Source organism: Odocoileus virginianus, chromosome 28, assembly GCF_023699985.2.
Source record: "Odocoileus virginianus isolate 20LAN1187 ecotype Illinois chromosome 28, Ovbor_1.2, whole genome shotgun sequence".
Taxonomy (NCBI): domain Eukaryota; kingdom Metazoa; phylum Chordata; class Mammalia; order Artiodactyla; family Cervidae; genus Odocoileus; species Odocoileus virginianus.
In genome coordinates, this window is record NC_069701.1 from 44,420,096 (window position 1) to 44,447,168 (window position 27,073).

The 27,073-nt window shown below is 54.4% G+C and overlaps 1 protein-coding gene and 1 long non-coding RNA gene across 17 annotated transcripts in view; one reads left to right on the top strand and one right to left on the bottom strand.

Moving 5' to 3' along the window:
- LOC110149619 (uncharacterized) lies at positions 1–20,006 on the bottom strand. 14 transcript variants are annotated; one of them, XR_011484467.1, is made up of 8 exons: positions 19,803–20,006; positions 11,699–19,176; positions 10,628–11,388; positions 8,595–8,778; positions 7,096–7,714; positions 6,457–6,530; positions 5,954–6,004; positions 1–2,468 (listed from the first exon to the last, which is right to left on the bottom strand). It is a non-coding gene; the product is annotated as an uncharacterized lncRNA (long non-coding RNA). The 14 variants fall into 14 exon arrangements; XR_011484465.1 differs by having other exon boundaries at positions 10,628–10,748; positions 10,863–19,176; XR_011484460.1 differs by having other exon boundaries at positions 7,096–7,203; positions 7,507–7,714; positions 10,628–19,176.
- The window catches only part of RNH1 (ribonuclease/angiogenin inhibitor 1), a 22,254-nt gene continuing 14,830 nt past the window's right edge, over positions 19,650–27,073 (top strand). Inside the window, exon 1 of one of the 3 annotated variants that reach the window (XM_020912129.2) lies at positions 19,650–19,790. The gene's annotated coding sequence lies outside the window, so the exon portion shown is untranslated. The remainder of the gene's footprint in view (positions 19,791–27,073) is intronic. The other 2 variants (XM_020912130.2, XM_020912131.2) reach the window with 2 other exon arrangements.

Sequence of the window (27,073 nt, forward strand, 5' to 3'; positions counted from 1 at the left end):
CAGTTTGACAAGATTTTATTGTTTCAGCTTGCACACATTACAGTTCAGTCTCTGGGAAGGCAGCCCCTTGGGTTTTTGCACGCTGAGGGGTGGACACATCCACACTCTGACCGAAGCTCCCCACCCATGAGCCCCAGCAGCCGCTAACACTTGTCCTCCCGGAGCTATGCCTTTTCTAGAAGGTCCTATGAGTCGATTCACAGGTGGGGCTGGATTACTTTTAAGACGCACAGGTCCTGTTGTGCGAGTCAACATCCTGTTCCACTCGATGGAACCCCATGGTGTATCCATCCCCTCTTGGAGGAGCATCTTGGTTGCTTCCAGTTGTTAATGATCACGGATAGAGCAGTGAATGTTGCAGGTTTTATGTGGAGGTGAGGTTTCAGCTCATCTGGGTGAGTACCAGGGAGCGTGACGCTGATCACGTGGTGAGGGCGAGTGCACTTGGTGAGAAGCTGCCCGGCCACCTCCACTGTGACTGCGCATCCGCCCCCCCGCCCGTGCTGGATGCTGTCCCCATACACTTTGGTTCTTACTCTGCACCAGTCCTTTATTAGATTTATGATTGGTGAATATTTTCTCTCTCCCTGGAGCTTTCTGTTTCATTTTAACAGTCTGGTGCAGAATTAAATTTTACGTGTAGATACAGTTCTGTCTCTCATAGGCGTCTTCTCTCTCACCTGACCGGCCTCTCCCCTAGTGCCCATGGCCTCGCCCTGTCCTGACATTCTGGTTTCTAATGCCACATGTGAGGCCCCTGGGGAAGGAACATGGGGAGCTTGTTTCATGCTGCTCTTTATCACAAAGAAGCCAGAGGTTTAAGATGGAGCCAGCAGTTGGCACGCGGCCATGCCCCCTGTGTGCTCAGACAGCAGGGGCTAGGCCCTGGGTCTAGGATACTTACCAGCTGGCCCACTCCAGGAGAACTCGTTCTGTGGCCAGGCCTGCGGGCTGGCAGGGGTGGCGGGGACAGCGGGGCCCACCAGGCTCGGCCTCACCCCTGGCTCCTGTCCCCATGAGGCCTGCAGCCTGGTGGCCCTGCGGGGCTGGATGCTGCCTGGGCTGGTCGTGGCTGACTTCCCTGGGCCTGGTGTTGGAGGTCAGCAGTCTCGCAGCCACTCTCTCCAGGCGAAGACAGTCGTGGGGCCACCTGGCTTCAGGGTCTGAGGAACCCTCTCCGTAGGGCACCTCGTGGTGAGAGGAGTCGGGGCGACCACTCCACACCCACCTCGCTGCTTGCAGTGCCGCCTCGGCCTCAGGGACCCTCAAACCTCGGTCTCCCACATTACAGGCGGATTCTTTACTGAGCCATCAGGAAAGGCGCTAGTAGTAAAGTACCTGCCTACCAATGCAGGAAATGTAAGAGACGTGAGTTTGATCCCTGGGTTGGGAAGATCTCCTGGAGGAGGGCGTGGCAACACACTCCAGGATTCTTGCCTGGAGAATCCCATGGACAGAGGCCCTTGGTGGGCTACAGTCCTCAGGACCCTAAGAGACCCAGAGAGACACAACCGAAGCGACTTAGCATGCACATGCATACACACTTTAAAAACAATAAATGATGAAAATTGTCTAAAAAAGCAGAAATGTATAACATCAGGATGGGCATCATTTTGACCCCTCCCACTGGCATTCAGTCCATCTAGGCTCGGGTCCAGCCTGGTCTCTGATGCCTGGCGCCTGTCCCTGCCACTCGGCCCTCTGGGGCCTGCTGGGCCATCCCACCTGGCCCCGCTCTCCCCCGCCCACCGTGCCGCGGCCCCTCACGTGCCCACTCTCGCCCCCTCGACGCTCTCCCCGCACAGCCAGGCCGGAGAGGCACCCCGCTGCCCAGCCCCAGGGACTCACTTGATGCTATAGCGCGCCTGGAACACGATGCAGTTTAGAAAGTGCTGTTCACGGTCTGTCATCTGCTTTGTGTCTGGGGAGTGGAGTCCGGCCGGCGCCTTCCTTCTCTGTGGGCGCGGCCAGCATCAGGCTTAACCCCGACCCACTGCCCGACGCTTCGTGCCAGCGGAACAAGAGCTGTTTCTGCAGAAACCTCCTCTGGCTTCTTTCTGAAGCCAAGGCAGGTCACGAGGGATGCCCGCGTCCAAAGCGCAGACCCCTGCCCGTTAGGGAGGCGCCTTCCAGGCCAGTTGGACCCCTCCTCCGTCCCCTGCAGGGGGCCTCCTAGGATGACCATGCCTGGGGGGCTGTGCCTCTGTTCTCTGACCCCTCAGCCGGAGCCACACTGGTCAGTTAGGGACGGGTGGGGCCGGTGGGGCCGGGCCAGGCGGGTGGACCTCGGCAGGGGCTCGCTTTCTTCCCCCCGGTCATCTCCCGCTCCTCGCGTCCTTCGGCACTCGCCTGGCTCGGGGTCCACGAGGACTGGACGGCTGCTGAGGGCTCAGGCTCCCATCACTCTGACCTAAAAGAGCCCAGGAGGAGTGCGGAGCCCCACGGTCCTGACACCGCCCTGTCAGACCCTGGTTAGGATGCAAAAATTTAACTTTAGGGCTCCCCTTAGGCCTAACAGATGTGCATGTTTCCCGTTTCAGAGCTTTTTGTTGTTCATATAGTAAAAAACTCTGGACCACCGAATATTATCCTGATTTCTGCATATACCTGCCTGGTTTGCGGGATCCTTTCAGGACTGAGTGTGATGCTGGCTGTGGTCCCACAGTGACCAGAGGGTGTTCGCCACCTTATTAGCCTCCTAGGTTCCCTCCTCCGGCTGCAGTTCCCCTGCTGGTCCCACTCTGTCTGGGTGCACAGGACACCCTCCCCGGGCCGTGTGACCTGGGGTACCCTTGTGGAAAGAGGGGTTGAGCAGTGGGAACAGACCACATGTAGGGACCTCGCTTAGGAAGTCTTTCTTATCTTTCTGTGTTAATCTTTGTAACTTTGCATTCAGATGGATATCTCTCTCCTTTCTCCTTTGCCTTTTGCTTCTCTTCTTTCCTCAGCTATTTGTAAGGCCTCCTTAGACAACCATTTTGCCTTTTTGCATTTCTTCTTCTTGGAGACAGTTTTGATCATGGCCTCCTATACAATGTTATGAATAGGAGTTCAGAACCGTTCATAGTTCAGAACTGTCCATATTTCTTCCGGCATTCTATCAGATCTAATCCCTTGAGTCGATTTGTCACTTCCACTGTATAATTGTAAGGGATTTGATTTAGGTCATACCTGAATGGTCTAGTGGTTTTCCCTACTTTCTTCAATTTAAGTCTGAATTTTGCAATAGAATGGGAAAGACTAGAGATCTCTTTAAGAAAACTAGAGATACCAAGGAAACATTTCATGCAAAGATGGGCACAATAAAGAACAGAAATGGTATGGACATAACAGAAGCAGAAGGTATTAAGAAGAGGTGGCAAGAATACACAGAAGAACTATACAAAGATCTTAAGGACCCAGATAACCATGATGGTGTGATCCCTCACCTAGAGCCAGATATCCTGGAGTACAAAGTCAAGGGGGCCTTAGGAAGCATCACTATGAGCAAAGCTAGTATAGGTGATGGAATTCCAGTTGAGCTATTTCAAATTCTAAAGGATGATGTTGTTAAAGTGCTGCACTCACTATGCCAGGAAATTTGAAAAACTCAGCAGTGGCCACAGGACTGGAAAAAGTCCGTTTTCATTAAATCCCAAAGAAGGGCAATGCCAAAGAATGTTCAAACTACCACACAATTGGACTCATGTCACACACTAGCAAACTAATGCTCAAAATTCTCCAAACTAGGCTTCAACAGTACATGAACTGAGAACTTCCAAATGTCCAAGCTGGATTTAGAAAAGGCAGAGGAACCAGAGATCAAATTGTCAACATCCATAGGATCATAGAAAAAGCAAGAGAATTTCAGAAAAATATCTACTTCTGCTTCATTGACTATGCTAAAGCCTTTGACTGTGTGGATCATAACAAACTGGAAAATTCTTAAAGAGATGGTAATACCAGACTATCTTGCCTCCTGAGAAATCTCTATGCGGGTCAAGAAGCAACAGTTAGAAACAGACATGGAGCAATGGATTGGTTCCAAATTGGGAAAGGAGTATGTCAAGACTGTATATAGTCACCTTGCTTATTTAACTTATATGCAGAATACATCATGCAAACTGCTGGACTGGATGAACTACAAGCTGGAATCAAGATGACTGGGAGAAACAAATAACCTCAGATATGCAGATGATACCACCCTTATGGCAGAAAGCGAGGAAGAACTAAAGAGCCTCTTGATGAAAGTGAAAGAGGAAAGTGGAAAAGCTGGCTTAAAACTCAACACTCAAAAAACTAAGATCATGGTGTCCTGTCCCATCACTTCTTGGCAAATAGATGGGGAACCAATGGAAACTGTGACAGACTTGATTTTTGTGGGCTCCAAAATCACTGCAGATGGTGACTGCAGCCATGAAGTTAAAAGATGCTTGCTTCTTAGAAGAAAAGGTATGACCAGCCTAGACAGCATATTAAAAAGCAAAGACTATACTTTGCCAACAAACATTCATCTAGTCAAAACTATGTTTTTTCCAGTAGTCATGTATGGATGCGACAGTTGGACTATAAAGAAAGTTGAGTGCCAAAGAATTGATGCTTTTGAACTGTGGTGTTGGAGAAGACTCTCGAGAGTCCCTTGAACAGCAAGGAGATCAAACCAGTTAATCTTAAAGGAAATCAGTCCTGAATATTCATTGGAAGGACTGATATTGAAGCTAAAGCTCCAATACTTTGACCACTTGATGTGAAGAACTGACTCATTGGAAAAGACCCTGATGCTGGGAAGGACTGAAGGCAGAAGAGAAGGGGACGGCAGAGGATGAGATGGCTGGATGGCATCACCGACTCAATGGACATCAGTTTGAGTAAACTCCGGGAGATAGTAAAGAACAGGGAAGCCTGGTGTGCTGCAGTCCATAGGGTTGCAAAGAGTTGGGCATGACTGAACGACTGAACGGAATTGAAGGCACCTCACTGGGGAATAGGAAAAGACCCGTTTCTTGTCCTGATTCAGCTTTTTCCAATAACACAGGCCTGTCGTTCATCTGGTTTGGCTGTGCCTTCTCTTTCATGTTTCTCTGGGTGACCCCTTGCTCTTTTCCCCTGGTTTCTGTCCCTTGCTGTGTGACTCTGTCCATGCCTGCCCCCCACCCCCAGCTGTCAGGAGGGCTTAGTTTGATTCCAGGTGGCACCTGTCCATCTCTGGACCAAGTGTCTGTACCAGGCCAAGCAGAATGGGCAGCGGGGCAGGGGCGTATGGGGCCCTCCTGGCAGGCAGGCTGGGGCCATGAGCCTGGGAGGTGCCAGGAGAGGCTGGGGGTGGGTGAAGGGTCCGGAGGCGGCCTGGCCTGTGGCCGTTGCCCCACGTGGGGGAGAGGGCTGGCCCTGCCCTGTTCTCTGCTCTCACCGGCTCCAGGTCCAGCATCAGAGACACACCTGCCCTAGCTCCAGTGGAGTTTCCCCTGCAGACCCGTCAGTGTGTTTGGGGGAGAAGCCTGCCCTGAGACCCGCACGTGTGGGGGATGCCCGGGAGGAGACGGAGGCAGAGGCTCTGCCTCAGCTGAGACGGACTGTGGCCCTGCTGTCCTTGCCCTGCGGGGCCCTAGGCTGGGCTGGCTGTGGTCCTGCTGTCGGATTCTCCCGGGGCCGTGTGAGGTGCCCAGGCCAGTGCCCTTCAGGTTAGGATGCTCCGTTGCGGCCCTGGTATTTACTCCAGTTCCTCAACATCTTCACTCACTTGTCGGCTCACCTGATCTCTAGGGCCTTTTGCTGGAAAATGGGACGTGGTGTTGGCCCAGCTGCCAGCTTTCTAGGGAGGCCCTGAGCGGGGTGACCTCGAAGGGGCCAGAAAAGGCGCAGACTTTCACAGCCCGAGGACACCTCACAGGTCTGGGGCCAGGGCGGCAGGGAACTGCAACCGGGCCTGTGACCTCGCCGCCCTCCTGCCGCTGCAGCATGGACAGGCCCTCACCTTTGCCGAGCGGATGCTGAGGTCCTGAGTGCTGAAGCTAGGCAGCTCCTCCTGACCGGAAGGCAACAGGAACAGAGGATGAGGACCTGCGCCTGGCCGAGTGCAGGGAAGTGGCCCGCCCCCACGGGCCCCCAGGTCTCAGCCCAGGAGGCTCCGGACAGGAGGAATGACCCCAGGAGGGTGCTGGCTTGGGCTGGGTTGCATCCCCACAGCAGCCCAGGAGGTGCCCCTCTTCCTGCCGGTGCCATCGCCCACTCTGCCCCGAGCCGGCGGGCCCTGTCAGGAGAGTGGAGGCCCGGTCCAGGCCACCCTCCTCCAGGAGCCCAGCACCTTCAGCCCCACCTCGGGAGCTCCGTCCCTGCACACGCACACCTCCTCTTCCTCCCACCCTGGGGCCTGGCCTGCCCTTTCACCCCCAGACCAAGGGGTCTCTCCTCCAGAGAAGTCTTTGAGCACCTGGAAATGCACCCCAGATGGGAAGGAGGGGCATCCTGATGACTCACAGTATAGGTGTGGTGACTTCCTGCAGCGAGAGGTCAGCATCTTCCCCGTGTTCCACTGGAGCCCCTGACTGGCCCTGAAACCCAGAGGGGACAGGGGTGAAGACATCGTGGGGCAGGAGGACTCCCCTGCCCTGCGTCCCAGGGCCCCAGCATGGACCTGCCTGCATACCTGGCTAGGATCCTGCCTGGGCCGCCTGATCCCATGTGCTGGTGCCCCCACCTGGGCCATCCCCGCGCCTCCTGATGAGAATGTCCACACGGACTCCGCCTGTTCAGTCTGGCTGTGAGCCCTTCCTGGAGCATAGCTGCTCTTGCTGCTGATGGCCCCGCCTAGGCGCCCCTGCTGCTCCTCGGCTCTGATCCCACCAGGGACGTCCCTGCTCCTGGGGGCTGTGCAGGTGGGAGGTCAGTCCCCGCCTGGCTGCACCCACACTGATGACTCTGGTCCCCGCCGGGCCGCCCCTGCTCCTCGGCTCTGATCCCTGCTGGAACGTCCCTGCTCCTGGGGGCTGTGATTCTCACCTGGGCTGCTGTGATTTCTGCCCAGGGGTGCACCTGCTCTGACTGGGTCCCTGACTCTGAAGAGACACACTCAAGCATCACCTGATTCACCTGCCTAAGATCCCCACCAGGCCTCACCTGCCTGTCCTGGGCTCTGACCCCTGCCAGGCCTCACTTGCTCATATTTGGCTGTTATTTCTGCTCATTCCAGGGCCATCAGGGTCTCCAGCTTCTCCATGTCCAATGCTGCAAGACAGAAAACCCAAACACCCCAGGGCACCAAAGAGCCTTGGAGAACAAATGAGTGAAGCTGGCTCCCTGTTGTAAGTGCTCTGGTCTGTCTGATCAGCAGGGGAGAAGACTACTCCGCCTGGGTAGGTGGCACCCAGGTTGGCGCATCACGGCTTGCATGCACACTCCTAACACTTCCACTTCCCAACTCCCCTCCCAGCCGCCTGGGAGACCCTGCCACAGTGAGATGAGCAGGAACAGGAAGGGAGCCAGGAGGCCCAGGAGAAGAGCCGAGCCGCAGCAGAGCACACCACGCACCTGGCCCTGAGTGTGAGGAAAGGAGAGGTCAGACGTGTGCCAGGCAGGGACTCCTGAGGCTTCTAGGAGCACGCCTTGCTGAAGCGGATGCCTGAGCGACAGGGTGCTTCCCTGTGGCCCTGCGGTTAGGACTGCACGCTTCCCCTGTAGGGGGCACAGGTTCCATCCCTGGTTGGGGAACTAAGATCCCACATGCTGCACAGTGCGACTAAGGAAAAAAAAGCAGTAGCAACAGAAAAAAATGGATGAAGTAGACTTTATCAAAATGAAAAGCTTCTGTGCTTCAAATGACCCCATCAAGAAAATGAAAAGACAACCTACACAATGAATAAAGATATTTGTGAGTCACCTATCTAATAAAGGGCCTATTATACAGAATACATATATATAACATACAGAATATATGAAAACTCCTAACTCAACAATAAAAAGCAGCAGCTCAATTAGAAAATGGACAGAGGACATGGACAGACTTTTCTCCAAAGTCTATCCAGCTCTAGAGAGCAAGGCCATTGGACGCGTGCAAATCCAGATCACACGGAGCGGCTCCTCCCAGCAACGTGAGACCAGGGAGTGACGGCAGCCCCTCCGGACTGTGGACAGGAAATGCTGACCCCGGCTCCGCCATGGGTGCCCACGCTGCTCAGTGGAGGAAATCAGACACAAGAGACCACAGACTCTGTGATGCCACTGATCTGAAACGTCCCGCGTCGTGGGATCCACAGAGACAGAAGCTGGGTTAGTGCTGTCCAGGGCTGGGGGAGGGGCAAGGGGCAAATCTGCTGATGAGTTAGGGACTCTTTTAGGAGGTGGTGAAATGTGGTGTGGACACAGTGGCTGCGTAACTCCATGAATACACTAAAACCACAGAATGGGATGCTTTAACACCCACATTTGGCACTGTGAGAATTGAAGGAAAGCTCTCTGAGCCAGACTCCCACCGTCTCAGCCCCAGGAGCCCCTGAAGGCGGGGGCCTGGGGCTCTCCACAGGAACCCCCGCCCCAGGAAGACCCCACTCAGGAGGCGGAGTGGGGACGGGGGGCCAGGGGGCGCTAACACGAGGCACTCACACCTCCATTCAACTCACCTTGCAGCAGGTTCTCGCTGGGGATCTGCCCAGGGGACACGGCCGACCCGGAGGGCACTGGCCGGGGGAAGGATGCGTGCAACCTCAGGGCCCTGTGCAGCTGAGGGTCTCTCGTCCACAGTTCCGAACACAGCGCAGAGGAAGGGCCGCATCGTCCCCGTTCACACCGAGGGTCCACTCATGCCTGGAGACGCACAGGAGGCCCAGCCCGTTGGGAAACGGCTCGGGTGTGTGAGACGCGTGGAGAGGACCAGGGTCAGGGTACTGCAAGGGTCAAGGACTGAGGCCCTGTGTCCCCACCTCGGCCCCCAGGGCAGATGTACCCGCGCAGCCCGTGTCCCTGACCTGGGGCAGGAGGAGAGACACAGGAGGGTCTCGGACAGAGCGTGGGGCCCTGGGGTGGCTGAAGCTCCGCTTGCCTGGGCCCTCTGTCACACCTCCGCCTCCCAACTCCACCCTCTGCCCTTCACCCCCTTCCCCTACATCCTTCCTCCTCCCTCAGCTGCAACACTGCCCCCGCCAACCCCTCACCCCCACCCTTTCTCCCGCCTTCTCCCCATTTCCCGATCCAGACCACTGTCCATCCTTCTCAGCCCAGCTCTGTTCTCCCCACCTCCCTTCTCCCCCTAGCGCTCCTACTTCCTGCCATCACCCCATGTCACCCCGCACCCCTCTTCCTGCCGTATCCATCCCCCTCCGGCTTCACCTACCCACCTCCTCTCCCTCCAGCATCCTCTCTCCCGCCTCCTCTGGGTCAGGAGTCTGAGGTCTGACCCTGGGCTCCTTTCAAGGACACGGGCACCTCTGGCAGCAGCCCTCCCCCTATGGATCCAAGAGGGGCTGGATGTGCCTGACCCAGGGTCAGTGCAGCGGGTCCAAGCCACCTTGGCCAAAACCAGGGAGAACTGAGTCATCCATCCATGAACCTCTGTCCCCAGTCTGGCCACAAGAGAGGAGGTGATGCACACCTTTCCAACCTCTTGCCTCCTCGATGGAAATGCACCTCCTCGATGGACAGGGCAGGAGAGAGGGAACTGGGCAGGTGAGGGTCAGAGCAGGTCAGAGACCATGGGGCCTCCAAACACTATGGACGTGAAGCAGAGTGGATGCTGGGCAGTGGGCAGAGCTGTGAGGTCACTGCCATTCCAACTCCAAGGGGCCCAGCTCAGAGGTCAGGGCCAGCACAGAGGCCAGAAGCCTGAAGGGCACTGTCCCAGGTTCAGGGTGTCACCAGGCACGGGGCGGTGACCAGAGCAGCTCTGGCCTGCAGGTCCTGGACATGATCTCTCTTCCTGTCCTCAGGACCTGCCGGTCCCCTGCCCTGATTGCCCCCGCTCTGCCCCTCGCACTGCTGGTTAGCGGTGCGGGGGATGCGCTGATGCTGGCCATAAGACTTTGCTCTCTGAATTGAATCAGTACAGTCCTTTCCAGCCCATGCTTACCCATCTTCCTCAGGTTCTCTGGAACTGGTAGCTAAACCAGGGGCTCACTTGGGTACAACCTTCACAGGGACCCACTCTAAGCCAGCGCAGCTGCCCTGGGCCAGCCTGGGCCTGCTCCTCCCCCACCCCCACCCCATTCCCATCCTGCTGCACCCACCTCTTCCATCCCTCCACCCATCTCCTTCCCTCCATCCCCTCGGTCATCCTGCGTCTGCTCCCCATCCTCCTCCTGCTCCTCCTCCTCCCACCCTCTCCCTTCTCCATTAAACCTTCCTCCTCCTCCCCAGTCACCTCCTCCTCCCGCCATCCTCCCGGACCCTCCGTTCCTTCCGTACCAGTGCCCCTCCTCTGTCCTGCCCCGGCTCCTGCTCTGGTCCGGGTGTCTAACCCTGACCTCAGGCTCCCCACGTGGACATGGACACTTCTGGTGGCAGCCCTCCCCGACGGACTGCTGAGGGGGCTGGACGCGCCTGGCCCATGGTTGGTGCTGGGGGGCAGTGTTGGCTTGGCTGGAGCCCAGGGGACTGAAGCCACCCCTGGTGGCCTCTGCCCCAGTGTGGCCACAGGGCACGAGGCGGCGACGGTGCTCACCTTTCTGACCCCGTGCTGCTGGAGCTGTGCCTTGTCTCTAATGATGGACTAGGGTTGGGTTGGGTGGGTTTGAGCAAGGAAGTCAAGTGAGGATCACAGACCCTTGGGGGCTTCCAACTGCCTACGGACATGAAGCAGAGTGGGTGAAAGCAGTGGGCAGAGCTGTGGGGTCACTGGCATTCCAACCCATGGTGGGACCCAAGGTCACAGGTCAGGATCGTTCTGAGCCTTTTACCTTGAAGGTGTCTTGCCTGTGAGGGAGGGTCGTGTCACCCTGTGGCCTCAGCTGGGTCTGTCCTCTCCCACCACCCCTGGGTCCCCCTCCTGGAGTCCAGCCATTGTGCTTCCAGAATGGAGGTGGTGCACCACAGTTGTCTAGCACATCCACTATGTCTCCCGTAGCGTGACTGCGTGTCCTCTCCACTTAGCGGTCTTCAGAATCTTCCTCACATCCTTCCAGGGTGAGTCTTTGTTCAGGCTGTGTGCTGTGCACTTAGTGGGTCCATAGTGATTTATTAGGGTTCCTTAGTGATGGCACCCCTGCTCCGATGCGACGATGCACCCAGGTGTACGGGGGCTCCAAGCACTTACCCTCCTGCCTCAGAGGGTGCGTCCGTCTCCTCTGTGCTCTGAGCTCCAGCTGTGTGTTCATGGTAGCCATGGATGCCCGGCCAGAACCCTCCAAGGTTCCTTGACCCGCAGACCTTCCCTTGCGGTGAGAGATGCACAGCCACGTTGCTCTGCTTTCAGTCTGCACATCTCTTAGTGAGGTGAACAAGCATATTTTACCAGTCTTTCTTTTTATCGTGAACTAACTGTTCGTATCATTTCCTATCCTTTTGCCCTCTAAGAAACTGATCTATAGGAACTCCTCACCCATTAAGGACATTAGAACTGGAAATATTTTCCCACAGTTTCACATTTGCTTTTAAGTTTGATCTGGGTATTCCTCCCCAAGCAAGTACTTGATTTCCATGTGGTCGAATCTGTCACTTCCTATAAGCACATGGAGGACCCTGTGTGATTCAGAAAGGCTTTTCCTGGTTCCAGTCGCATCAGCGGGAGCTTTACCTGTGACCGGCAGCTGGTGTGGCTCGCCCCTCTAACGCGTGCAGGGTTTCCCCAGCCATTCTGGTGCCACGTGGCTGCTCCCCAGGTTCTGTGCACCTTCTGTCCAGGGGTGGCTGGGGCTACAGAGGGTGGCATGGGCGCCAGGATTGCCCCAGAAGGGCAGGCATCAGCAGACCTTCCCGCAGCTCACTCCTTCTCTCTGTCCTCAAGGGCGGGGCTCAGAGGAGGGCCCTCCCAGTGGGAAGGGCTGGGGCCTGAGCCAGGAGGGCCAGGGTGGACCCTCTGTGCCCCGGGCTGCTGACCAGGCCCAGGGCCAGGAGGGCAGGGGGCCTGGGGTGTGAGCTCGGCGCTTGCTGTCTCTTCTGCCCCCAGGTGGGGTGTCAGGTGGGGCCCCACCGGAAGGGAAACAGGAGGGCACAGGGGTTGACTGTGAGCTCAGCCAGCGCTGCGTCCACAGCCCTCGCTCTGCACGGCCCCTGACCCACAGGAACTGGCTGGGCAGCGACACTCAGGGCCTCACCCACAGGTGGCATCCTGCTCAGCTGGGCCCCGGCTGTCTCCTGCTTCTGTCCGTGAACCTCAGCCCGGCCCAGCACAGCAGCCGCCCCGGCCTGGAGCACCCCGGCCACCACGTCTCCCCGGGTGTCCGAGCCTCCTCCCCAGACACAGGAAGGCAGCCTGCCCGCCTGGCCTGCCCCCACTCCCAGCTCCAGTTTTCTCAAGCACTGGGCACCGGGAAGCACTTGGGAACGTTGTCCTGATTCCCACCGTTCCCTGAAGTCCACGAGGTGAGCTGCGGGGCAGTTAGGCTGCTCATCACAACTACAGAGGCCGGGGCCACGGTGGTGGAGCTCTCGTTGGCCCCGGAGCCGGGCTCCACAAGCAGACGCCGCCGTGAGAGAGGCTGTGCGCCCAGCGAAGAGCAGGCCCTGCTCACTGCTGCTGGAGAGCCTGCGTGCAGCAGCGAAGACCAAAGAAATTAAGACTTTTCAATTAGAAAAATAAAGATTGAGGGAGACATTAAACAAAAAAATAAGAGCAGTTTTGATCAACACGCAGACAGTAGGGGCAGGGGAGGGCAGGCTGGCCAGGAGATGGGGCCCCAGGAAGGGACGTGACCCAACCGTGTTCCTCTCACAACCTCAACAAACGGAAACCCATGGAAACTGAGAGGGCCGAGGTGCCCCGATGTCCCGTGTGTCATAACCAACATGTCCTACAGAAACGAGCCAGTTCACAGAAGCCTCGATGCACGCTGACGGGCCTGACCGAGGGGACGCGTGGAAGCGGGGGCTGCCCATGCCTCTTGAGCGTGTGCGCGACAGCCACCAGGACTGACCACACACGAGGGAAAGGGCAGACCCGAGGAAGTGCTGCATGAGGTTTCATGAGGAACAGGTCCTGCCACTAAGTTGGGAGCTGGAAGCCCATCACGGCCTGACCCCACAGGGGCTGCAGCGGCCGGGCGTGTGAGGAGCATGGACTGGCTTCTGTCCCGGGCGGAGTGGGAGCCCGCGAGTCAGCCCCAGTCCGTGAAAGCTGGTGCTCCGGGCCCGGCGACAGCTGGACGCAGCTGCGCCCTGCATTGTCCTGCACGTGGGCACAGAGGCCGGCCACTCAGACCTGCAGCAAAAGCCCTACCAGGCTCCAGGCTCAGCTCGAGCCCTCAGAAGCCAGGAGAAGCCTGTGACTTGGCGGCCAGGTCACCCGGGCACCAGCTCCTCCTAGGTGAACCCCATGGAGTCCTGCCAGGGGTGGGGTGAAGGGCTCTGTGCAGACACCCTGCTGCTCTCCCAGCTTTCGGGCAGAGAAGACTCAGGAGGGGTTCTCCCAGGTGGCTCAGCCCCCGACCCACCCATCCCAGGAAGCAGACAGACTGGGTGGAGGGAGACACAGTCCCCACGAATCCTTCCCTGATAAGGGGCAGGGGTGGTGGTACCCTCATCCAGCCCTTGTGTATGGTCTGAAGAAAGTCTGAGGGCTTCCTGGAGAAGCTGGTCCTGCCGAGCTGTGAAACAAACCTGTTTAGTCACAAGGCACGTGCTTCATGGGCCTGTGATTCTAACAAAGGGTTATGAAAATATGTATGTGTCTGTGTGATCTGATATCTGAGGAAAAAACAATAAAAACTTTAGAACATTTCAAAAATACACGTGCAGCAAAAATAGAGTGCACAGGGAGGGCTCTGCTGGGTGTGTCCAGAACCCAGAAGACACTGACTTGTACACGGGGCCTCACTAAGTTCTTGCTGGTCATTACAAAAACATACAAACAAAAGGCAACCTCATACACTGGGAAACATCTCTAATAGTTCATGGTTCTAAGAAGACATCATAAGGAAATTAGAAATACTTCAACATGACGATGCTCATGTCAGGAGGAGGCAACCACGTGTTTCAACAGAAATGCAGAGCCTTCACGTGCTCTGGAAGAGTCACCGGAGACCCTGGAAATGGTGGGCAGCTGGGGCGTCGGGAGGCTGGTGGCAGAACGGGGCAGAGCCTCCGAGTGAGAGAGGAGGAGGAAGGTCACAGGAGGCCTGGGAGCTGGTCCTTCCAAGGGCCTGGAACCCACGAGCGAGTCTTCCAGTGGGCACGCAGCTCAGGGACCCCAGGGCAGGACAGCCCCCTAGGAGCCCGGGGATGGAGGCTGCAGTCTCTCCACTGAGCCGCGGGCCAGCAGGCTGAGGCACGAGCTGCTGCCCAGACCAGTCTGAGCTCCTCGCCACTGCTGGGCAGCCTGTCCTCACCGTTGGTCTCTGCTGACTGTGGTTGGCACAGCGGGCGAGGAAGCTAGAGAAGACGCCCCACGTCATCTGCCGAGAGTGAGGGCAGCTCAGGGCCATGAGAGACGCGCTGCACAGTCACTGGAGCGGCTGAGAGCAGGCGGGCCATGCCTCGGGCACCGGCCCCTCCCTCCCAGCCCCCGGCGGCTCCTCACTGACAGAACAGGACCCTGCGATTGCACACCTGGATGAGCACCCCCAGGGAAATGAAAACGCAAGTTACCACAGCCCCCTTCCCAACAGCCCCTAAGTGGGGACGAGGTGCGGGTGTGGTCCAGCCCCTCCATGGACCTGTTGGCAGCAAGGCAGTGATGGCAATGACCCAGCAGGGATTCTCTCCAGAGAACCAGGCGGCCTGCCAAGGCCAGTCCCCTGCCTTGCACCCTGTGTGTGTGATTTCTCCGCTGCAAGGACCAGACGCTCACAGCTGCCCCTTGGGCACGGGGGCTGTGTCCTCACAGGCCCAGGTCGTGGGCCCTCCCGTGTCAACAGTCACCTGCCTGCATGTGACACGCCTTCCAGCTGTGCATCCTTTCTTCCTTACAAATTTTCTCTAACCTGCTTCTAACTCCCCCGATGACACAGAATTATGGCGACAAGTGCTAATACAACCTGAGGAATACAAGACTGCGTCCTAGACCACTTTAAGGCGAGTCCTGGCAAAGAGCTGCCTGAGTGTCTGTTTTGGAGGTAATCCTGGGCACACGGACTCCTTGTCCTTCAGTGCTGGTCATTTCCTCAAACCGCAGAACAGAAGGAAAAGACTGTCTCCTCCCAAGTTCCGCGTCTACGAGGCCCAGCAGAGGCCTGACGCTGACACCAGCAGCTCTGAGGCAGAAATGGGTCAGGCTGAGCCAGGCGCTGCAGACAAGTTTTCTATTTATAGCCTCCATGAGGAAAGCGGTATCTCCGAACGTAGGCCTTTGGGGAAACGGGGGCTGGCAGGTCCTGTATTGCTGCACAAGAGCTACCTCTGCCCAGCCCCTGGCCCGAGATCTGGGAGCAAAGCAGGCCTCCAGCAGCCTGTCCTGGACAGAGTGTCTGCCTGCTGGCGGGGGACGGTGCTGGGGACAAAGGGGCTCTTCTCCAGTGCTCCACCAGCTCCTGAGACTCGCTCGCCAGGAGGCTCCAGGCTGCTCCTCATGCTGGTGGCCAGCCCTGCACCCATCCACAAGGCATCCGGAATTGCCTCTCGTGAACCTTCAGCCGCGTGGCACCCTCCTGTGGGTTCCCCTGCCACCCCGTGCCCGGGAACCATGACATCCTAGGTGTCCCTCACTCCTCTGCGTTCATTTGTTGTTGCCGTTCAGCCGCTCAGTCGTGTCCAACTCTTTGCGACCCCATGGACTGCAGCACGCCAGGCTTCCCTGTCTTCCGCTATCTCCTGGAGTTTGCTCAGATTCATGTCCATTGAGTTGTGATGCCATCCAACCATCTCATCCTCTGTCGTCCCCTTCTCCTCCTGCCCTTGATCTTTCCCAGCCTCAGGGTCTTTTCCAATGAGGCAGTTCTTCGCATCAGGTGGGAAAAGTATTGCAGCTTCAGCTTCAACATCAGCCCTGCCAGTGAGTATTCAGGACTGATTTCCTTTAGGAATCACCTACTAATATGTGTCCAGACACACTAACTGTGGAAATAAAGGTTTTATTCTAAAGACCCTGCTCCTCTTAAAGGCTTTCAGGGCCCCTGAGCAGAACAAAGACCCCTGTGGTTGGAGCAGACCCCTCCTGACAGACACTGGAGGGCACATCTGAGGGCTGACCCTCCAGGCTCCCGATCACCCCTCCTGCCCACATCATCCTCATAGTTAGGGGCCACAGTGCCCCCTGCTCCACTGAGACCCTGGGTGCCCCTGGCACATCTGCACCAGCCCAGATCTCAGAGTCTCCATTAATTCCATTACAAGCGTCCACCCACATGTGCATTTGTGGATATGTGTTAGGTGTCATCTTTCTGAGACCACAACCTCAGGAATCTCCTGGCAAACCAGTGGTTAGGACTTGGCACTCATTGCCAATGGCCTGGGTTCGATCCCTGCTCGGGGAACTAAGGTCTCACAAGCCACATGCAATGTAGCTAAAAAAAAAAGCAAACAACAGCAACAAAACCCACCTCTTCCCTTCCATTTTATGACTTCACATTGTGGACCTCCACACCGTGACTTCTCCCACCTCCGTGCCCAGCAGGACCCCCAAACAGGCCCGTGAAGCAGTGTCTCACCTCTGCTGACACACCTCCTGCATCTGCATGGCATCCCGCGAGCAGCCGTACTCGGCCTATGCACACACGGGCTGTCGCTGGTCCACACCTGGCTCTTCACTTCACATGGCTCTGCCCCTCCTCCTTCTTCACCCCTCTCCCCACCTGGAGCCCTCTTTGCTGCACTCCCAGGGCCTGGAGCTTGGGGTCAGCCTCATATAGGGCTGGGGCCGTGCTAGTGGGAGTCCAGCACACTCTCTGCATGACCCCACGTTTCTGCCACCGCAGGCACAGCTAAAACAGTCTCCCCGTGTCCTCCTTTCTGTGGGATGGCCTGATTCCCGGGAGAGAAAGTTCTAGGTCAAAGGTCACATATCATTTCAGCTTTGCCAGACTGCTTTCCAAACAACCATCCCTCCAGACAGCACCACTAACATCAGGACACGTATCTTTGCTTTGATGGAGGTTGCTTCTCATGTGAAGTCTGACTGCAGGGCAATCAAAGCAGCCAATTCTAAAGGAAATCCACTCTGAATTTTAAGTTTGGTAATGTGATTCTCACACTTTTTCTTTTTCAAAACTGTTTAAATTATTCTTGTTCTTTGCATCTCCATGTGTAAGTTTTAGAAGCAGCTTGTTTCTATCTACAAAAAGTCTTGCTGGGATTTTCACTGAAATTCTAATTAATTTGTAGATCAACTTAAGGAGAACTGAGATCTTCACTATATTAAGTTTTTCCGTGAATGAACATGTGTGACTCTCCATTTATTTGTCTTAAAATTCTTCCCGCATGTGTTTAACTGAATCTCTGTGCTGCACCTGAAACTAATATGATATTGCACATCAACTACACTTCAGTTTGTCTTGGCTGTGCTGGGTCTTCACTGCAGCATGTGAGCTTTCTCTAGTTGCACGTAGGGGCTTCTCTTGTGGCGCACAGGTTCTATAGCACACGGGCTCAGTAGCTGCAGCACGTGGGCTTAGTTGCTCTGTGGCATGTGGGATCTTAGTTCCTGGACCAGGGACGGAACCCATATCCCCTGCATTGGAAAGTGGATTCTTAACCACTGGACCACGAGGAAAATCTGTCTTTATAAGTTCTTAAATGTGCAACACTCAATCAAAAGTAACAAGGTATATCAGGAAATAAGATGCATTCAAAGGAACAGGAGACAGAAAGTGACCCAACAGATAGGAAGATAGTGGAGCTATTTGACAAGGACTTTAGAAGAAATACAGTAAAGGTACTCAAGGAGTGAAAGACAAGATGAACAAATCTGGGGTGGGGGGAGACCTGGAAACAAAAACAAACAAATGAAAACTCTAAGGAGACATATAGAATAACTAAACTTAACAGCTCAGTGGATAGTTGTAACAGCAGACCTACAGATAAAGAGTTAGTGAACCAGAAGGCAGGTCAAAAGAAACTATGCAGACTGAAACAGAGTGAAAAGGTACACAATCTAATAAAAAGCAAAACAGATACTGGGGTTCAGTGGAAAGGTCAAGAATATTTTTAACTGAGTTGTAGATGAAGAGCAGAAAGAGAGTGAAGCATCCAAGATGCATGAGGAAATAAGAGCTGAGACTGTCCCCAAACTGATGAAAGATATCAAGCTACAGATTCTAGAAGCACAATGTGCATCAAGAAGGGTAAACACAGGGAAAAACACATGCAGGCACAGTACAGTAAACCTGATGACTGAGAATAAAGAAGAAAGCTTAAAGCACCAAGGAAAACATGCCATCTTCAAAGGAGTAATAGTAAGAATGACAGAAAACATGGAAACCAGAAGACAGTGGAATAACATCCTCAGAATGCTAGCAGAAATAAAAACCAACTTATACTTCTACACCCAGTGAAAAATGTCCCTGAAAAATAAAGAACATAAACAAGTTTTCAGAAAAACAAAAACTGGAAGAATCCATCAACAGGAAACCCACACCAAATGAAATACTAGAAGGTGTTCTGCAGGGAGGGAAAAAAAAATGTGTCCCCACTTGGAAGTTGAAAATGCTAGGACTGAAGAGGGCCTGGTTTCAATCCCAGGTCAGGGAACTAAGATCCCACAAGCCACATGGCCAAGAAAGAAAGATAAGGACTCGACCAGGTGAATCAGGTAAGTAAAAAAATAATGACAATGACATAATTCCAGTGAATTCCACAGGCCCCCACTGTGGCCAGCACACTCCGGGAGGGGGCCAGTGCATGTATGGTGGTAATCTGCTGTACTTAGCTTTGTGGGGTGTCTCGAAATGCGGGGGAAGGTCCTTCTAGACCTTCCTTCCTCTCCTCAGGAGTTTGACTCAGCTCTCAATTTTATCTCCTTCAGTTGGGCACCACTTCTTTCATTTAGTCTACAGACAACTGGCCACGTTCCTCACCAGCTCCAGTCGGCAGGTAACCCTTCTGGGCCTGGCCTTCCCCTCCATCAGGGAATTTCCCTCCATCAGGGATTTCTGTCTGCTCTGCTCAATGTTGAATCCTCAGCACCTACAACACAGTCAGGCACACAGGAGTCAATTAGTATTTAGAAAGGAATACATTTAGGTGAGACACTGAATTATTAACATTCATTGACTATGTCAGATGACTAGATTACACCCATAGATTACAGATGTTTTTTTAATTTACAAAATTGCCTCTTTCAAAACCACTGTCTCTATGTCTTACTCTCCAGCTCCAGTTGTCAGCGCTCTTTGAATCCTGAGATCCAGACTTTGCTCCAAGTCAGAGAACTGACCCGCTGACGGCCCGGGCCCTGCGAGGCTTCATCTTCACCCGGTCGGACCTGAGGAGCCCACCCACCACGCGCGCTGCTGGTCTGAGGATCAGGTCCTGCCCGGTGAGGGGCGTGACTACAGCCGGCCCCGCCCCGACATAGCGTGAGGCACGCCAAGGCCCCGCCCCCACCAGGTCCCGCGGACGCGAGGCCCCGCCCCCACTCTGCGCCCCGCCCCAGCGCGGGCCCCAAGGCGGCCCCTAGGTCGGAAGTAGGCCTTGTTCCTCCGGGTCTGCAGGTTGGTGACGGCCCGTCGTCGTGTCTAAGTCAATCACTCCCGCAGTCTGTCAGCAGGTGGGCCAAACAGACGACTGACCGGCCCGAGGTCAGTTCTTACCGACGCCGCTTTGGTCTTCCTGTGTGGACGCGCGCCGGGTGCCACTGAGGTTACACAGCTCGGGGAGACGCGCGCTTGCGAGAAGGGGCGAGGGGTTCACTGAGTCGGGTCCACCCCGCCCCCGCGGGCCTAGGGGGCGGGGCATCTCGGGGCGGGGCCAGTGAGGCGGACCCCTGCGGGAAGGGCGAACACCGGCGCGCTCCGATGACGTCATGGCGCTCGAGTGCGCCTCCGCGCGTGCGCGCCCCCCTGCGGGCCCGCCTCCCGACGCGCGGCACTGGGTCTGCGCCTGCGCGTTGCCTCTTGGCTTGCTTCTCCCGCGTGGTTGTGGGGTCCGCTCTTTGGGGTCCTGCAAGTTACAGAACCCAGGGCTAGCCAGTCAGACTTTCCTTCTCAAGTTGAGTAATCCCCGACCTTATTCCCCACAGAACCAACCCCTGGGAGGGACAGACAGCCCTGGTAGAGCGCACTCGCCCGGGTGGCGCCCTGACTTGTGCTGGGCCTTGGGATAGCCACCCGGCCTGGTGCAGCTTTGGCCCGAGGCCCGGGGAGGTGGGCGGGCAGCTTCCGTGGTGAAGAGAATGACGTAAGTGGGACAGCGCCTCGGTGGCTGTGGGCTCAGCTTGTGACTAGGGCTGGCTGAAAACAGTGTTAGCCTGTGGAGATTGGTTGCGGAGATTGAATACGTCTGAACAGTTGTTAAAGTCAAACCCTCCGGGAAACAAACTCACTCAGAAGGACAGCGTGGATAGTGGAGTGGTGCAGTTTAGTACACCAGCGGTCGGAGGCAGTCTCTTTAGCCAGGGACCCTGACCAACTTTTGTGAAAACCTTATATATCTTAAGTGTACTGCTCAAGCACACATCCCCAGATTCCTTAACCCTAGCTTGGAAAGTGTTAAAGGGAGATACGATCAGGTTACAGCCATGATTCATAATCAGAAGGGGCAGCTGGTAGCCTACAGCAAGTGGGGCCATAAAGATTACAGAGGTGATTGACTACCTAGGGGGTTCTTGCATTCTTTTTGGCGACGGGAAATCTTGGTTTGGAATCTGGTGTTTATCAGTCTGGGAGTCCAGTTTGGCCATAGGTAATGTTATCCCCATGGCTACCAGGCGCATAGTCCAAAGTTCACTTTAAGTGTAATATGGAGTTTCCTTCTTTTTCAAGATGGAGTCAGCTCAGCCTGTTCTTTTCCTCCTTCACACTGACACACAGTGTGGCCATGACGTTAGGTTGCTTACATGTCTATTCACATACCTATGTATATTCATGTATATATGCCTATTCTTTGTTGTTGTTTAGTTGCTAAGTCGTATCTGTCCCTTTGTGATCCGGTGGGCTGCAACACACCAGTCTTACCTGTCCTTCACTATCTCCCAGAGTTTGCTCAAACTCATGTCAATTGAGTCAGTGATGCCATCCAACCATCTCGTCCTCTGTCGTCCCCTTCTCCTCCCACCCTCAATCTTTCTCAGCATCAAGGTCTTTGCAATGAGTTTGCTCTTTGCGTCATCAAGTATTGGAGCTTCAGCATCAGCCCTTCCAATGACTATTCAGGGTTGATATCCTTTACTATAGATTGGTTTGATCTCCTTGCAGTCCAGGGGGCTCTCAAAAGTCTTCTCCAGCACCACAGTTCAAAAGCATCAGTTCTTCAGTGCTCAGCCTTCTTTATGGTCTCACTCTCACATCCATACATGACTACTGGAAAAATCATAGCTTTGACTATACAGACCTTTGTCAGCAATGTCTCTGCTTTTTACTACACTGGCTAGGTTTGTCATAACTTTCCTTCCAAGGAGCAAGTGTCTTTTAATTTTGTGGCTGCAGTCTTCGTCCGCAGTAATTTTGGAGCCGAAGGAAAGAAAATATGTCACTGTTTCCACTTTTCCCCTCTATTTGCCATGAAATGATGGGACCGGATGCCATGATTGTAGTTGTTTTGAAAGTTGAGTTTTAAGTCAGCTTTTTCACTCTCCTCTTTGACCAGCAAGAGGCTCTTTGGTTTCTCTCATTTTCTGCCATTAGAGCGGTATCATCTGCATATGTGAGGTTGTTGGTATTTCTCCAAGCAATCTTGATTTCTGCCTGTGCTTTCTCCAGCCTGGCATTTCACATGAGGCACTCTGCATATAAGCTAAATAAGCAGGGTGACAGTGTGCAGCCTTACCGTGCTCATATTTGGTATGTCACAGGCCCTCCCATTTGTGCCCATGAAGCTGTTAGCCAAGACAGAGTCTACCACAGAGCCCTGTGGTAGCTTAGCATCATTCCCCTTTGGCCTCCAAGGAGCCTTTCTGTTTGTGTTAGGGGAGGTCTTTTGGCTTCAAGAATGAGAAGTACGTTGTTTAGGCAGGGCTCAGCCTCCTCCCTTAATTGTCTTGTTATTCTTGTCTTCAAGTTTCCTCCACAGGGAATGAATCTCCAATTGCTTTACCCTGGGGACGAAAGGGGATCATCTACCTTCTTGCCTTGGTCAGAAGTCTGAAATGGGCCTTAGGGGGTTAAAATCAAGGTATCCACAGGCGGATTCCTTCTCGAAGGTCCAGGGGAGAACCTCGGGCTTGGCCTTTTCCAGCTCCTGGAGGCTGCCTTTCTCCACCTTCCGGGCGCGGCGACGCCAGCTGCTGCTCCCATTGTCGCCCTTCCTTTCTGATTTTCCTCGTCTGCTTCTCTGTTACGGGTCTTTCTGATTACTCGGGCCTTCCAGGTAGTCCAGGACAGTCTCCCCATCTCAGGGCTCTTAACTTGGCCGCGTCTGCAGAGACCCCTTTGTCGTCTAAGGTAACTTGCCGCTTTGGGGATTAGGGCATGACCATCTTTGGGAGCTGTTATTCTGCCTACTGTTTCTTATATCTCATTTTTACTTTTAAAGTGGTATTGTGTGGACAGGAGCAGTAGGAGTGAATGCACAGATGTCAGATCGTTTTCTTCTGGAGGATGAGTGCTTAGGTTTTCCGTTCGCTAGGCTGCCATACTCAACCCTGATAAAAGCAGGGCCCTGTCCGCCTGCCCTCCCCACCCTCAGTGTCCCCATCCCGCCCCCATGTGTCCCCACCTCACTGTGTCGCCCCAGGTATGCCATGTGAAAATTCCAACACATGTGAGTAGTAAACACACCCCCTGAAGTTTTCTAACGATCTTTGCTGAAGGCTGCCGTGCAATCACAAGGGTGCGTCAAGTCATGACACTCGTTATGATTAGGCCAAGAGGGGAGTGAAACAGGTGTGTTATGATGCCTTTAACGTTTTTCTACTGATAGACATTTAGATTGTTTCCAGGTTTAGACAGCTGCAAAATGCTGTAGACATTTTGAACATGTCTCCTTGGCTCACGCGTGAATATTCCTCTTGACTGATACACAGAAATGGAGGGGTGTGTAGTGTTTACATAAGCCAAACTCCACATTTGTTACCTGAAAAACTGGGTTTGCTTCATGGTGGATCTTGAGCCAAAAGACACAAACAAGCCAAAGATTGGGAAAAGAAAGGATTTATTATTCATAGCAGGTAAGGAGAACACCAGTCACCTTTCCCAAAGCACTGTCTCCCGCCAGAGTCCAAGGCTTGTGTGATTGAAGTCAGGAGGGTCAGAGGAGGTCACCTCCACCCCTTCGGTCCAGTAGGTCTGGTGGCTGAGACTTCAGGCTCATCGTCACCAGTGAAATAGGACGGAGAGTCTTTACAGCTGGTGGGCCACCTTTGCTGTTGTGACTTCTCTCACCTGATAGCAGTGTTGGCTTCTGCGTTCCTTTTTTCCCTTAAGACCAGTTACTGAGACCTGTTGAAGAGCCAGCATCCTGCCCAGGCTTAGATCACGAAATGGCTTTGGCCAAAGTGGCTTCTCGTCTGTCAGGAAAGCCATGCCTGTTTCTCTTTCCCAGGACACCCTACCATGTTTGTGTGTGTGCGCGTGCATGCACACACACACCCACACCCACCCTACAATGTCTGCTTACACACACACAGACACACACACACACACACCCCACCGTGTCTGCTCACACAGACACGCACATCCCCACCATGTCTGCTCACACACACACATACCCTACCATATCTGCTTATACACACACACGCGCACACACACACCCCACCATGTCTGCTCACACACACACCCCACCATGTCTGCTCACACACACACACACACCCCACCATGTCTGCTCACACACACGCACACTCACGCTACCATGTCTGCTTGCCGGGGTCCAGCCTTGGCAGGATCCAGGGGGTGCCCTCAGGATGAACGGCGTCGTCGAGAGAGAGAAGACACGTGAGATCAGCCTTGATAGGGCCAAGTCTGTGTTTTACTTTTTTGACAACAGGTTTTATACCCTCACTCAGAATATTTTCAAGGTACAAGATGCTTACTCATGCTTACACAGGATTAGTATTACATCATTTTGTTTTTTAGGAAAAGCAGGATTTTTTTGCTTTCTAATTCTATAGTAATTCTTAGCACATGATCTTCTGGCCTTGGGGCTATTAACATTTATGCAGGTCAGGTGAATGTAAACCTATTTTCCGTTTCTATGGTGATCTTAACTGAAAGGTAGCAGTCTCATAGGGCAATAGTACAGAGTAGAAATATAACCTTGTTAATACAAAAAGTAATCCTTCTGCAGAAGTTGTCAGTTGCGTTTATCTAAGTTTACCCCACACTGATTCTGCGACTTTGGTGAGGCACCTTCTGCCTAGCACTCCTGGCTGACAATTAGCAACCATCTCATTGTTACCACACTAGGGCAGTTCTTATTTCTCTAGATCTTTAACTATATTAACAATGGTTTCTATAACACAACCTTAGCAAATTAAAAGCAAAAACACAGCAAGAAAAACACAGCAAGCAAACGTCAACCCAATAACCACCTTTAGAATAACTTTTCTTATGTTTTCTAATAGGACTCCTTCACGCCTCAAAAAGGCTCTATGTCTATTAGGGCTTTTATATAATCAGGTTCTTTATGCTATTTTATGATTAGGATAATATAAGCAATCATGCATATTAGTACCAAGGGCATAAATGCATTTGGCTAACAAACTACCAGTAAAGGAGTTTAAATTAAAACACTCCTTTTACCCTGAATAATCTCATAAAATACCACCACCTGGGAAACTTATTGATTAAAGTTCTAAATTGATTCTTATTTGGGAAGAGATGGGGGAAGGCCTTCTGCCTGTGTCACAGAAATTAGGGAGTAATCTATTGAGGCAGGCATCAGAAAGACAGATATCATCTTTAAGGTGAGCGCCGAGGGCAGCTTTTCGAAACCCCTGAAAACCTGATCCGCCTCGCCTGTCAGGCTTTCTCCTCGTGACCTTGTCATGGGTTAGGGTCTCGTGTGTTGGCTCCCAGCCTCTGCTGACACACACACACACACCCCCCACCATGTCTGCTCACACACACACCCCCCACCATGTCTGCTTACACACACACACACCCCACCATGTCTGCTTACACACACACCCCACCATGTCTGCTCACACACACACCCCCCACCATGTCTGCTTACACACACACACCCCCCACCATGTCTGCTCACACACACCCCCCCCACCATATCTGCTTACACACACCCCCCACCATGTCTGCTCACACACACACCCCACCATGTCTGCTCACACACACACCCCCCACCATGTCTGCTTACACACAAACACCCCCCACCATGTCTGCTCAGACACACCCCCCACCATGTCTGCTCACACACAAACACCCCCCACCATGTCTGCTTACACACACACCCCACCATGTCTGCTTACACACACACACACACCCCACCATGTCTGCTTACACACACACACCCCCCATGTCTGCTCACACACACACACCCCACCATGTCTGCTCACACACACACACCCCACCATGTCTGCTCACACACACACCCCCCACCATGTCTGCTTACACACACACACCCCCCACCATGTCTGCTTACACACACACACCCCACCATGTCTGCTTACACACACACACACACCCCACCATGTCTGCTCACACACACACACACCCCACCATGTCTGCTCACACACACACACACCCCACCATGTCTGCTAACACACACACACCCCCACCAACTCTGCTTACACACACCCCCCACCATGTCTGCTCACACACACACCCCCCACCATGTCTGCTCACACACACACCCCCCACCATGTCTGCTCACACACACACCCCCCACCATGTCTGCTCACACACACACACACACCCCACCATGTCTGCTCACACACACACACACACCCCACCATGTCTGCTTACACACACACACCCCCCACCATGTCTGCTCACACACACACACACCCCACCATGTCTGCTCACACACACACACCCCCCACCATGTCTGCTCACACACACACCCCACCATGTCTGCTCACACACACACACACCCCACCATGTCTGCTCACACACACCCCACCATGTCTGCTTACACACACACACACCCCACCATGTCTGCTCACACACACACACCCCACCATGTCTGCTCACACACACACACCCCCCACCATGTCTGCTCACACACACACCCCACCATGTCTGCTCACACACACACCCCCCCCCCCATGTCTGCTCACACCCACCCCCCACCATGTCTGCTCACACACACACCCCACCATGTCTGCTCACACACACACACACCCCACCATGTCTGCTCACACACACCCCACCATGTCTGCTTACACACACACACCCCCCACCATGTCTGCTCACACACACACCCCACCATGTCTGCTCACACACACACCCCCCACCATGTCTGCTCACACACACACACCCCACCATGTCTGCTCACACACACCCCACCATGTCTGCTTACACACACACACCCCCCACCATGTCTGCTTACACACACACACCCCACCATGTCTGCTTACACACACACACACAACCCCCACCATGTCTGCTCACACACACACCCCCCACCATGTCTGCTTACACACACACACCCCACCATGTCTGCTTACACACACACATCCCCCCACCATGTCTGCTCACACACACACCCCCCACCATGTCTGCTCACACACACCCCCCCCACCATGTCTGCTCACACACACACCCCACCATGTCTGCTCACACACACACCCCCCACCATGTCTGCTTACACACAAACACCCCCCACCATGTCTGCTTACACACACACCCCACCATGTCTGCTCACACACACACCCCCCACCATGTCTGCTTACACACACCCCCCACCATGTCTGCTCACACACACACCCCACCATGTCTGCTCACACACACACCCCCCCACCATGTCTGCTCAC